The sequence below is a fragment of the Danio rerio genome, chromosome 3, assembly GCF_049306965.1.
Source record: "Danio rerio strain Tuebingen ecotype United States chromosome 3, GRCz12tu, whole genome shotgun sequence".
Classification (NCBI taxonomy): domain Eukaryota; kingdom Metazoa; phylum Chordata; class Actinopteri; order Cypriniformes; family Danionidae; genus Danio; species Danio rerio.
This window is the reverse complement of record NC_133178.1, coordinates 5,846,781-5,859,241: the sequence shown is the minus strand read 5'-3', so window position 1 is coordinate 5,859,241 and position 12,461 is coordinate 5,846,781. Positions and strand designations below refer to the sequence as shown.

Sequence of the window (12,461 nt, the reverse complement as noted above, 5' to 3'; positions counted from 1 at the left end):
CGGCCATGGCTGTGGGGAATAAAAGAGGTAAAGTTCATTTTCACAACAATATAATAGAACAGCCAACCTAGTGTTGTGTTTGTTCCCGCCATTTTTCTCTGATGACTGATACAATAACCTACGCTGCAACGCAGGATTCATCGGCCGTTTGCTATTGAAGGAGCAGCAGAGACAATGGGACTCTGTCAGTAACTACAGCTCATATGGACCAGTTTCCTCTTCCTACAGATCATAACACGTAAGTGTCTTTAAAATTGTTGCCTCGTTTTGTGGAGTTTGCAAAATATGTGTTTAATTGTGTGTTATAAGTTGTAATCACATCTAATATAGATCAGTGCTTGTACTGTATCTCTCAGGTTAAATCTGTATGGGGCTGTCATGACTGTGTTTGTCCACCAGATGCCACTGTAGTTCGCCAGCAACTCCCAGCGAACTACAGTGGTTAAGAACTACATTTCCATACATTCTTTCGTGCACACAGCCGGTCTGTCATATACACTGATTTACAACCACAGCTGTCTCCGTTCACCGTTGATTACCTGGACTATATTTTCAACCATTCATCCTCTGTTGGTCGCTGTCGTCTTTATTGGTATGTGTTCCTGATCTTGCTCTGTATCTTGTCATAGTTGTCTAAGTCTAGTTCTAGTTTAGTCTGTTTGAGTTCCTCGTTTGTTTGTTACTTTGTCACTTTCACTGAACAATAATCATTAAAATCTGCACTTGGATTCTACTCCCGTTTTTGTTCTTGATTACAATCCCGTAATGTGACAGGGGCTGTTCACATATCGCGTCCAAAACCATGTTAAAAATGTGAAGCGTGCTTCTTCCTTTACTGATTTAAATGCGTTTCTGAACTGGCGACTCTCTGCTGTTTGCCTTTGCTTTGGCCACTATCAGGTGTTCCTCACACGTGGCGCGGTCAATTTTCAATGGTTCAACTTTTGCTAAAGTGGATTAATACTGAATGTGTGTTGCTATTACTTGGGGTTAAGGTTAAGAGTCGAGCAATGTGCTGGCCTTTAACTGCATTCATTTATTGCATTCCTGCATTGGGCTCTCACATATTTTCTGGCTGCTATTTCATAGCCGTGGTGGGTTTTTCTCTCTCTCGTGCTGAACGCAGTTGACCAATCGCAATACACTGGGTCATCAGACCAATCACTGCAGATTACTTTCGCGCTAAGGAGGTGTTTGGGAACAAATGAATCACTGAATGATTCATATGGGAGTCGCTGGGATTATTACATTTTTAAAAAATGCATGTTAATGCATATTAAGACAATGAAAGTGTTTTTAACGTTGCACGCATATCAGCCTTAAAACCGAAATATGACATTTTTAATGCAAAATAGGGGCTCTATGGGTAGAAAGGATCCCTAAAAAAACTAAGCTTCTATTGGCGATAAAGAAATGACTCAACTGGCCCTAAGTAGGGAGCATCTGGGAGATTTGAGATCCTATTAGTGGAGAAGCTAATGGAGGTGTGCTAATGTGTAAATTTGGGTGTTAAGACAAAGAAGTGTATTTAAACCGTGTGCTAGCCAATACTCATCAGACACTGGAACAACCTGTCTCTGTTGTTACTGATGCTGTAACAATAAACTGCTTTACCTAAAGACTTCGGAGATCTCAGACTTTGTTTTTTTTTAAAGACTTTGGCTTAGAAACCTAAAAATATTTGGCAGACCAGAATCTTTTTTCCACAACATCATCAAATCATTAATAAAACACCCCCCCCTGGTGGGCAAAAAACACTGTCTCCCGCTGATTGTGAAATCACAGTCATTTTTATTTTATTTTTTGCCAAAAAGTCAAATAAGTGTGCAAGAACATACAGCAGTCAGGGTTCAATGCTAAGGATTTTTTCTATTGGCCCCACCAAAAAAAAAAAAGTTAATAGTTAATAATATATTAGTGGTGAGCCGTTATCGGTGTTAACGTGCATCATTTATAAAAAAAAAAAAAAAAAAATATTGCCGTTAATCTATTCTCAAAGTTGGGTTGGGAGCTGGGTCTATACTACGCGAGCTAAGATGACTTTCACCTTGATAATTTAGCGCGGATGTATACATGACCGGTGAGCCGTCTGACAAATTTGTGCCCTTCTGAATCAAATCAGCAGGATGCCTGACTTTAACTGCAGTTCGGCAGTTTCACATTCGCTCATGAACATTTCAGACAAATGTGACAAACTGGGGTATTAGTAGTGGTGGGCACAGCGAGGCTTCGTGAAACACTGAAACATTCGAAGCAAATGTGTCGAAGCTTCGAAACGTTTCGAAACCTCACTCTACAGTGACATCTAGTGGTCATATTTTTATGTATTGCACTGAAACAGCTTCAGCAAAGAACTATTGGACAAATTGAGGCATTAAACCCAACTTTGTACCTAAAATTCTCAAGTAACATAGTATAGTGGATAAGGTGTCAGACGTCCATGCAGGGTTAGTAGGTTTTGAAGCCAGTCTGTCGCAGTTATTTTGAAATGCTTTAATACCAGTTGGTAATGCTTTGCTCTTGTATCGTTTTGTTTCAACATTGGTCTGATATCCGAATAAACAATTTGTGAATAAATATGTCTTGTTTTTGTCTTAAAACAGGGTTGTTGCTAGATCAACAACGGTGGCCTGAAGTTATCAAGAATTATTTATATTATTCATTAAATTTCCCATTTATTGTATTTTATTAATGTCTACCCAAACCCTAAACCCAACCATACTGTAAAAATATTTATTATTGTTTTACAGTGTTACAAAAATGATGCTAAATTGATGGCATAACTGTAGCTGTATCCTATTTAGGCTACACAAAACAGAAACATGATTAAAATACATAAAACCAGAGTATTTGTACAAGTTGGGATTCGAACCCAAAACATTCGAACCCAAAACATCATGCAAAGCATAGAATCAATTAGCAAACACACAGTCCTCTAAGCCATATGAGACAGAGATTAATTGGCAGTCAAATGACGATTCGCTAGGTCTCGAAACGTTTCTAAGCTTATCGATGCTTTGAATCGCTTTAGTCACGTGACTAGGTGTTTCGAAACACTTTAGTCACGTGACTTGAGTGCTTCGGATCATGCTTCGGTGCAGTGTTTCGAAACACTTGCGCTTCGGGATCTCGACACTGTGTCGAAACATCAGTTTCACATCAGCCATCCCTAGGTATTAGACACAAATAAGGAGTAAGGACTGGTGAGAGTGTTATGGAATTTAATAACGCACGCTGAATGCAAAGAAAAAAACTTCATTTCGCGGTGTGTGCGCGGTCCTTTACAGCAGCGTGGATCTTGTCAGAAAATATGGCGAAAAGTCCTACATGATGGTAATAGTTTGATTGCGGTGTTTACTTTTATAATGCCCACTGTTGCCAACTATTTTCAACAAAAAGGCGCTAAGCTCTGCCCGAAAAGTCGCTAGATTGCATCATATGTTAATTTGCATATTACTGACATCATCACTTTCTACCATGTCTGTTTAACAGCTGATGGTTAATAAAGGGATATTTATGTCTGCTCTGCGCTTTAGGCATGTCAGTTTAGCTAAATGTATTGCTGTTTGAATACAGTATATTATTATAGATGTGAATTTGCAGTAATCTCTCAGACGTAATAAACTCAGACAAGTTCTGAAACTCTCACGTAAAATATCTGTGATTGTAATCAAGAAAAAATAAACGGCCAAGTAAAATTGTTAAAATAGAGGAGAAGCAGATCGGTTTGACTGTACAAGGGAAATACCTTCTCACTGCCGGTGCTAAATCATTGGCCGTCAGCAGGCCCATGCACAGACTGTCCAATGGGCATGTGCAGAATATATTTTTTGTATAGCGGGGGGGTGGGGGGTTGTTTTCGCGTGCGTACTAAAGAGCGGTGTTGTCGCGCACATACTGTAAACGGGGGGTGGAGGGTGGAGCGCGCGTACTCAAGAGCGGTGTTGTCGCGCGCCTACCGAAGGGCGGTATGTGTCGCGGGGGCACTTTTGATCATTTTGGAAGGGCACTTTCTATCCAAGACTAAAAAGGGCATGTGCACTGCACAGGTTGAGCCCTATGTGTGCACGTGCCTGGCCGTCAGTAAGCAAATGAGTGATCTGCTGTCAGACTGTAGGTGGGAGAGACGTATGTACAAGGATTGGACCGCCTGTCAGTGCTGTGAAGCAGGGGAGGGGCCGGCGGCATCACCCACAGCTCGTTGAGAAGTGTAGGGACGGCACAGTATGGTCAAATGACAGTCTATAAAAATCTCCAATAACATAAAAAAGCCGCTAGATTTGCTGCTAGTCGCTTTTTTGAACATTTGTCGATAGGGGGGTCGGAAAAGAAGTTAAATCTAGCAACAAAGTCGCTAAGTTGGCAACACTGGCCCGAGTGTTTCGCATGCTGGCCCTGGGCCATCAGGCAGTCCTTATTGTCAAGCACTGTCAGTACTTTAGGGCGAGGAGACACCTGGGATGTGCTTCTTGATACTACACAGGTCATAAACAAGACTTTCATTGTCCACTGTAAACAACAATTTGCAGCAGTTTCCTGTGTTTCTTTATTTTGTCCTGTTTATTTCTGCTTTTGAATTGCAATTCCAACAAGTTTTAACCTCAAAAAGTGTGAAAAAGTGACTTTTATGAGCATTTCTAATAGTTTGCAGTGATGCATTATCTGGGTTGGTGTTGTATATTATGCTGCAAACACCTTGTAATAAACTGCCAGCGCATGTCCTGTTATCTTACAGACTTGTTTCTCTAGATATGGTTTCTTATTAATGATATTATTATTTCAAAGTTCTAAAATGTCAGTAAAAGTCACTTTGTTTAACTGTAGAGTTTAATTTTCAACATCAAAAGTGAACAGAACAGAGGTCAGCATCCTATATAGCAGGTCACAACCGCAAATAAATGTAAAGTACGGAAACTTATTAGCAGATAAAGTATAGCTGTCCAGCCGTAATTTGGTTCTTTTAATAAACCATGTAACATTGGATGCATGCGATGCTGGCATGACCACAGTGCACATGACGTCTGATGCTGCTCAGGGAGTTTGTGCGTTCGCTCAGACACATATTAGAGGGAGCATTGCTCATGTCAGGGGTTTGCGTAATTCAATTTTGGTCTCGTGAACATCCTGCAATACTAGCATATAATAGGTTTTCGCATCTCTGGCTGTATGTAACCCTTAGCTTTTTAGCCTACGGCAACGCAGCCTTTGCCATCTGCTCTATGCATCTCTTGTTCTTCCATATAGATTCTGACTGCGCTGCGACAGAGCGCGTCTAATTTTAGTCTGCCCGACAATGGCTTCTTTATATTCAGATGAGTCTATAAGGGGGACGATTTAGAGTCAAACACACAGGATGATAATACCAGAAGAAATGCAACAAATATAAGGTGACAGTATAAAGTTCACACAACTTCATATAAAGACACCAAAAATTTCTCAGCAACGACACTTATAGGGAACCTAAAATGTAAAACAAGTCAACTATAGTGTATGTGATGCTTCAGCTCAAAGTACCACACAAATAATGTCTCTAACTCTCTGAATCTGCCTCTTTTTTTAGGCTTTGATCATAATTGCGGTGTTTTGGTGACTGTCGCTTTAAATTCAAATGAGATTGTGCTCTTTTCAAAAGAGGGCGGAGCTACAAATGCCTGTTTATCACCATAGCGCAGATTCAAAACAAGACTAACTGAAAATGTGAACAGAAGTGTCTCAGAGAGAGTCAGTCCATGAAGACTCCAGTGTTTATTAGTGCTTCATCTAAAACACCACATTTACAGTCCTCTTACAATTGACAAAAGCCCCTTTTACACATACAGACCTTTCCAGAAAATTACCGGCAACTTTCTGGAAAGGTCTGTATGTGCCCAGGTAGCAAAGAATTCTGGCCCAGATTTGGCATAAAGCTGGCACAGCAGTCATTCGTCCAGCACTGGCATATGGCACATGTGGTCTTACAGGCCGCTTTCAAGACTGGGCCACATATCAAATGTAGTATTTGACCCAGATGTTAAAAATGTATATGTGGGCCACGTAAGTTTGGCCTGTCGTGACCCCCTTTTAAAATACATTCAATTATATTTGAGTAAAGAAAAAATTCTATCAATTCTATCAGGTCGCTTTAAGAAAACGCACAGCCGTAAAGTGAAATGCTTCAAGGGTTTTTAAAAAAAACATTGCAGTCGTGACACACCAACATATCTGGCTCATTTCAGGCCCAGTTATGGGTGATTAACTTGGCTGAGACTTGGCCCAGATATGGTCCACGTTTGCCTCTCGTATAGAAGCCAGACTTGGTCCAGTTGAAATGAATGCGGGACCAAGGTGCAGTGGCGGACAGTGGCCATCTAAAGCCAGAGATATACACACATCCACAAATATCTATGATCGGGAATTTTCCTGGTGGTCACCCTACTGAAAAAAAAACTGCTTAAACCAGCCTAGGCTGGTTGGCTGGTTTTAGCTGGTTGATCAGCCTGGTTTTAAAGAGGCTTTGGCCATTTCCAGGCTGTTGTTTTTGTGGAAAAAAGATTCTGGTCTGCAAAATATGCAAAGTCTTTAAGTCAAAGGGCTCTATTTTGACGGTCCATGCGCAAAGCGCAAAACGCTGATGAAGAAGACATAAAAGCAGTGATTTTTCATATTTATGTAGGCTAGAAAATAATATTTTTTGTAATATTTTAATCCTTTATATTTATATTCTATATCTATTCTTGTTATATCCTATATATATCCTTAATATTTACATTTTTTCATATGTAAAGATATTTGCCTATTGCTCTCTTGTGTGTATTAAGCAGTGTGTAAGCGAGGCGCAACTCTGCACCGGAGTTTAGACCGGGTTTGTTTTGGTTTAATAAAAAATCTATTATAGATTCTCAAAATAGCAACGCGCCAGCGGTCCGCCTCAGAACGCCTCCCTTTTCAGACCAGAACGCCTATGACGCAAAAATGAGCGCTAATGCATTTGCTATTTAAACAGCGCAGCGCAACGCCTCAAAACCACTCTTGCGCCAAGCTGAAACTAACAAAAGATTACTGCGTCACGCCTTGCACCACACTGCGCCGGGTGTATGATAGGGCCCAAAGTTCTCAAAAAATACCAAATCTGAGATCTCCGAAGTCTTTAGGCAAATTAGTTTATTGTTACAGCATCAGTAACAACAAAGACAGGTCGTTCAAGTGTCTGATGAGTATAGGCTAGCACACAGTTTAAATATACTTCTTTGTCTTAAGACTCCACCCAAATGTATACATTACACACCTCCCTTAGCTTCTCCACTGATAGGATTTTAAATCTCTGTGGTGTCCACCACCAATAGAATCTCAGGGTCTTTCAGGGGTCTTACCCATGTCCAATCAAGGTCTCTCCTTCCTGTTTCAAAAGTGATAACTCAGCCAAAAAGCAATGCTCAACAGTATATTTTGTTCATTATCCACTGAGCTGTCAACTGTAATTTCAGCTGAAGTTCATAGGTACTCATATTTTTAAAAGTCATTACAACTAAGCGGGGGCGCATGTCTGAGTGTGTATGATCATGAGTTACAGAACAGAACGCAGGTGTCCTTATGGTATTGCTTCTATAAATCTACTCTCATTGTGACATTAATGCCGCTCTTTTAATTTCTCTTCTCATCTCTGACTGCATTTACACAGGGTGACTTCTTTTTTATTTACCCAAGCACACATACCTGATAATAATGCCACAGGTATGGGTAATAATATAATAATAATAATAATACTGAAATCACTCAAAAATAATAATATAAATGAGAGTAATACATTCATCAGAAATTCATCAAGACACAATGAGTTCCCCAACAGTCTCCAGTCGTTTTCAGCCTGGTCTTAGCTGGTCAGGTTGGGAGATGATCAGCTAAAACCATCTAGACCAGCCTTGCAAGGTCAAGGTGAGTACGTAGTGAAGGAGAAAAAAATTGGCTGGGTGAAAAAAAAAAAAAAAATGGGTGAAGGAAAAAAATGAGTGGGAGGAAAATATAGTTTTTGCGTTCCCTCGCAAAGATGTTTTGCATTCTCTCGCAAGTAAATATAATACTTGGCGTCTATGGAAGAAGGAGTCAATAAAGATAGACAATATGTAACATCATATTCATCAAAAGACGGTTTATGTGCAAGTAACCGCAACGGTCCGAGCAGGTAACGAGCCAGCATGGGAGACAAGCTCCGATAAGATTGCAGAACAACGTCTGTCCCTGGATCCGAGGAGTGAGCTTTACGCGATCACCAGCTGGCTTCCGTTACATAAGGGCAAATATAGATGACTAAAACCTCATTTACTCATTTTACTCATACTTTTTATTATTTATAATGTCCAAGGCATTGATATTAAAATTGAATGCTACTTTTTTGCCTTTATTAGCCTTTTTCTCGCCTGTTTACTGGGTTAAAAATCTTACATTATTCCATCTCCACCTGCTGGTGAAAGCTAGAGCAGCTGGCGATCTTCAATCTGCAATCTATTGCTTCTCCTGCAGTTCCCGGATGTAATGTTGAATTTTATCAGTCGAATTTGATCCACTGAATTTATGGAAGCGAATATTAGAACTGAAATAAAATGAACTGAAAATTACCTTTTGAATATTATACATCGTATTTTTAGAGGGTATTGAATATTTTGTAAGTGAAATCTGAAAATTGAATATGAATTATTGAATTTTTAAATATGAAAACGTGTTTGAAATATTTTTCGTTGAAATATTCACAGCTTAAATAAACAGATATGTTAAATTTCAGGACCTATGTTGGAATATCTATCTCTATTCCATGCGTGTTCAAGAGAAAAGGTCTGGAGAGGTTTTTTCTTCAATGCCAAAAATCATAACAATTTATTAGATACAAATGAATAATTCGATGACAGAGCTCTGGGTTACATTACCCCAATGCAATACAAGAATTACATTCAAGAGGTTCGCAACTAACATTTATTTCCTGACTTCAGCATATATACACCACCGATCTTAACAGGTGGAGTTTTGGTGTAACGTCACTTGTCAGTCATTGTTCAGTCCTCCATTGGCCGCCCCTTTGGTATACTTCCTCTTTTTCTATGAATTCTCTGCCCAACAACAAAGTATACATCTTTCTGTGTTCTGTGTTCAGTTTTAACACCTCTATTCAGACAGGAAGTTTCTGCAGAGCTGAATTTAATTTTGGACCCGCATCTATCTACTTCTGCAAAAATGCTAATTAGTATGCACCGCACTCACCCACAACATTAGAAGTTCAGTTAATATATGACCCTTACATGACCAATACAAATAATTGTTTGATTAAAAGAAAAGAGACAAAAAATAATAAAAAATGGTTCCTATTATTCAATAATCCCCCTTTCTGCTCCTCATTGGAGCAGACAAAAACAAAAACAGATAATCAAATCCCCACAAATGTTTTAACTGTCATTATGCAGGCCTTTGCCTAAATCTTTGTTTTACCTCTTATTCAAAATAATCTCTAACATCACAGTGCTCTTTCAGTGTTAGATGATGCCCAAAACCCCTTTTAACTCAATTTCTTTAACTTTTCTGGATTCAGTTCATAATTTCCACACTCTTGGTTCTCCTCTTCGGTGGTGCCGTCTCTTCCCTCTTGAAGTCACTCCGATATCTTCTTTTAATAAGATTTATACTTGCTATATTCAGGCTTATTACTCCCAACACTCTTATTAACTTCCAATTATCCCATAATTAAAATTTTCCATTCTTATACACTTTAACAATAAAGGTAATTTTTTTTTTCTTCTTCCCCACCAAAATTAGAATAAGAATGAGAATAATAAACAGCAAACAAAATTTAAAAACTCCAACACAAAAAAATAAAAATCTGATTAAAAGGAAATCCACACCCATAAAGATATGCTCTAATTAATAATCCCACTATATAATTATGATCAAAGATCAACACTTGTGAAAACACTTGTGATTGGAATTAGAAATTTACTAGTACAAAATTATAACCCCCCTGAAGAGTTCAAACTGAATTTCAACATTTTAAAGTCATTAAAGCACAAAATCACAATTGAGATTTAGGATGAAAAACAGCTTCAAAGTAGGATTAAACTCGACAATTATTAAAATGAAAAGTTCAGAACTAAATCATAACAAGGTTATTAAACTAACAATTCAAACTCGTCACCAAATTATTAAAACCAAAATTCAAACATATTTAAACTAGATTCTTTTTTTTTTTTTTTTATGTCTTTAAATGGGAAAATCAAAAGCACAACAATGTACTTAAAATAAAATAAAAATCTTAAGAATCTCTTCAAATAAAAGGTTCAAAAGCAACAATGGCTTAAAATAAAATCTTAAAATGTCTTTAAATGAAAGATTTAAAAACAACAATGGCTCAAAATAAAATAATCCTTAAAAATGTGTTCAAATAAAAGAATCTTACAATCATAATGATGTGTTTAAAATAAAATAATCTTAAAAATGTCTCAAAATAAAAGATCCAAAAGCATCTTAAAATAAAATATATATATATATATATATATATATATATATATATATATATATATATATATATAGATATATTTTTTTTAAAGCATTGAATGTATTAAAATAAAAGATTATGACAAACGTCTTTATAATAACAAAGGATTTAAAAAGCATTAGAAAGGTATTAAAATAAAAGATAAAAAGTCATGGAAATTTCTTAAAATGAAAGATAATAAAAATATTAAAAATGTCTTCACATAAAAGATAAAAAATGTGTCTTAAAATAAAGAATAAAAATACTAAAAAAAATCAAAAAACTAATGTGTAAAATAAAATAATATTAAAATAAATTTAAAATATTAAATTTTTCTAAAATTTCTCCAGTCTAATTTGTCCAATTCATTCATTCATTCATTCATTTTTAAAAAAATTTTTTTTAAAGCTTAGTCCCTTTATTAATTTGGGGTCCCCACCGTCAGTGAAATGAACCATCAACTTATCCAACATATGTTTTACACAGCGGATGCCCTTCCAGCTGCAACCCATCTCTGGGAAACGTCCATACACACTTAATCACACACTTTCTGTCAGATTGTCATCTGCTAGTAAATCAGTCTTATTTTCTCTTTCTATTTTAGAATTTAATGTGGTTTTCGGTTCCCCTTTTTTGTGTTGGCCTGTATCTAATATACAGTTGGCCTCATGCATTGGTGTTGCAGCGTGTTCAGCTCCCACACCAATACATGCTTACACACTCCAATTAGATATCAGATATCCCCTTTTTGTGTTTTATCCCCCTTTCGGCCTGGGCCTAGCTCCAGGCCGTTTTACACCCCTATATTGACTGTCAAGTTAATCCGGCCAGCCTCACACCTTCAGCAACCTGTTTAGAAAAAATAGGGAATAAGATTGTTAATTTGTCATTATATAATCTCTACATAAGTGATCCACTGCACATCCAAGCTGCACCAGGTCCCCAAAACTGCAGTCCTGTAAACAATGCAAAAGTCATTAATTCCATTGTTTTGTTCCATAACAAACTAATACCCCTCAACATGATTTTTATCCAATTCAGTTTGGTCTGTGCACAGAATTTTGCCAATTGTGTTTAACTTTGAATCAATTTTCTCTACCTTTCCCTGTAATTATTAGTCTTACACCATCCCTAAATTCATGCTTTAGGCCCATTACTTGATGCAATTTCAAATATTCATTATTTCAGTGTTTATCATTATCCAATCTAATTCTTACTCAACATCTATTTGTTTCTAAATCGTCGTTCATTAAACACTTCATCACTGTCTGACTGTCCTCCTTGCTTGCTGGCCACTCCTCCAGCCATCCAGTATAGCTGTCAATCATGACTAGCAGATATATTTTTTATTCGCCTGTTCTCCCATATCTCTATAATCAATTGTAACCTCACCCTCATTCGTCTCTTGCAGTTTCTGATATCTCTAAATATAATTTTGTCTTATTATCAATATTAGTCTTATTACCATGTCTTTTAGAGTCACCAGTTTACAGTTATTTGAAATGGCTTATTTATTTAGTGACTCCACCTATCCTGACTCCACCTATCCCAGACATCGCTTGTCCCAATATTATGGCGTGTTATCTAATCACCTATAATTTTTTATTTACTTCCTTTAAATCTAGTTCCATATAAATGTCATAACAACTGCTTACTTCTAATCCATTAGTTGTCCACTTTTTTTCTGCAAGTAAGATTTCATCAACATGCTTAATCAACACCACTCTCTCTGATAATTCAAAAATCAATCAATTTACATTTTTTACCAGTATGACCATATTTCTGCATACACTATTATTTTATAATCCTCCATTTAAGTATTTTACTAATAATCAATCAGTTTTTGAATTTGACACTACTTTTGATAATTAATTTTCTCAACTATTTATTACTTAGTTTGTTCTAATCATTTTTATGATTTTCTTTTGGCTACTAATTAGTTCTACGTCATTTCAATTCAACTAGTTGC

General features: G+C 37.1%; 1 protein-coding gene and 1 long non-coding RNA gene across 2 annotated transcripts in view; one reads left to right on the top strand and one right to left on the bottom strand.

Annotated features, from left to right (window-relative positions):
- Nucleotides 1-12,461, bottom strand: part of LOC141381123 (uncharacterized) — a 41,534-nt gene that overhangs the window by 23,305 nt on the left and 5,768 nt on the right. The window lies entirely within an intron of this gene.
- Nucleotides 150-12,461, top strand: part of LOC101884089 (uncharacterized) — a 34,870-nt gene continuing 22,558 nt past the window's right edge. Inside the window, exon 1 of the mRNA XM_073944093.1 lies at nucleotides 150-238. The gene's annotated coding sequence lies outside the window, so the exon portion shown is untranslated. The remainder of the gene's footprint in view (nucleotides 239-12,461) is intronic.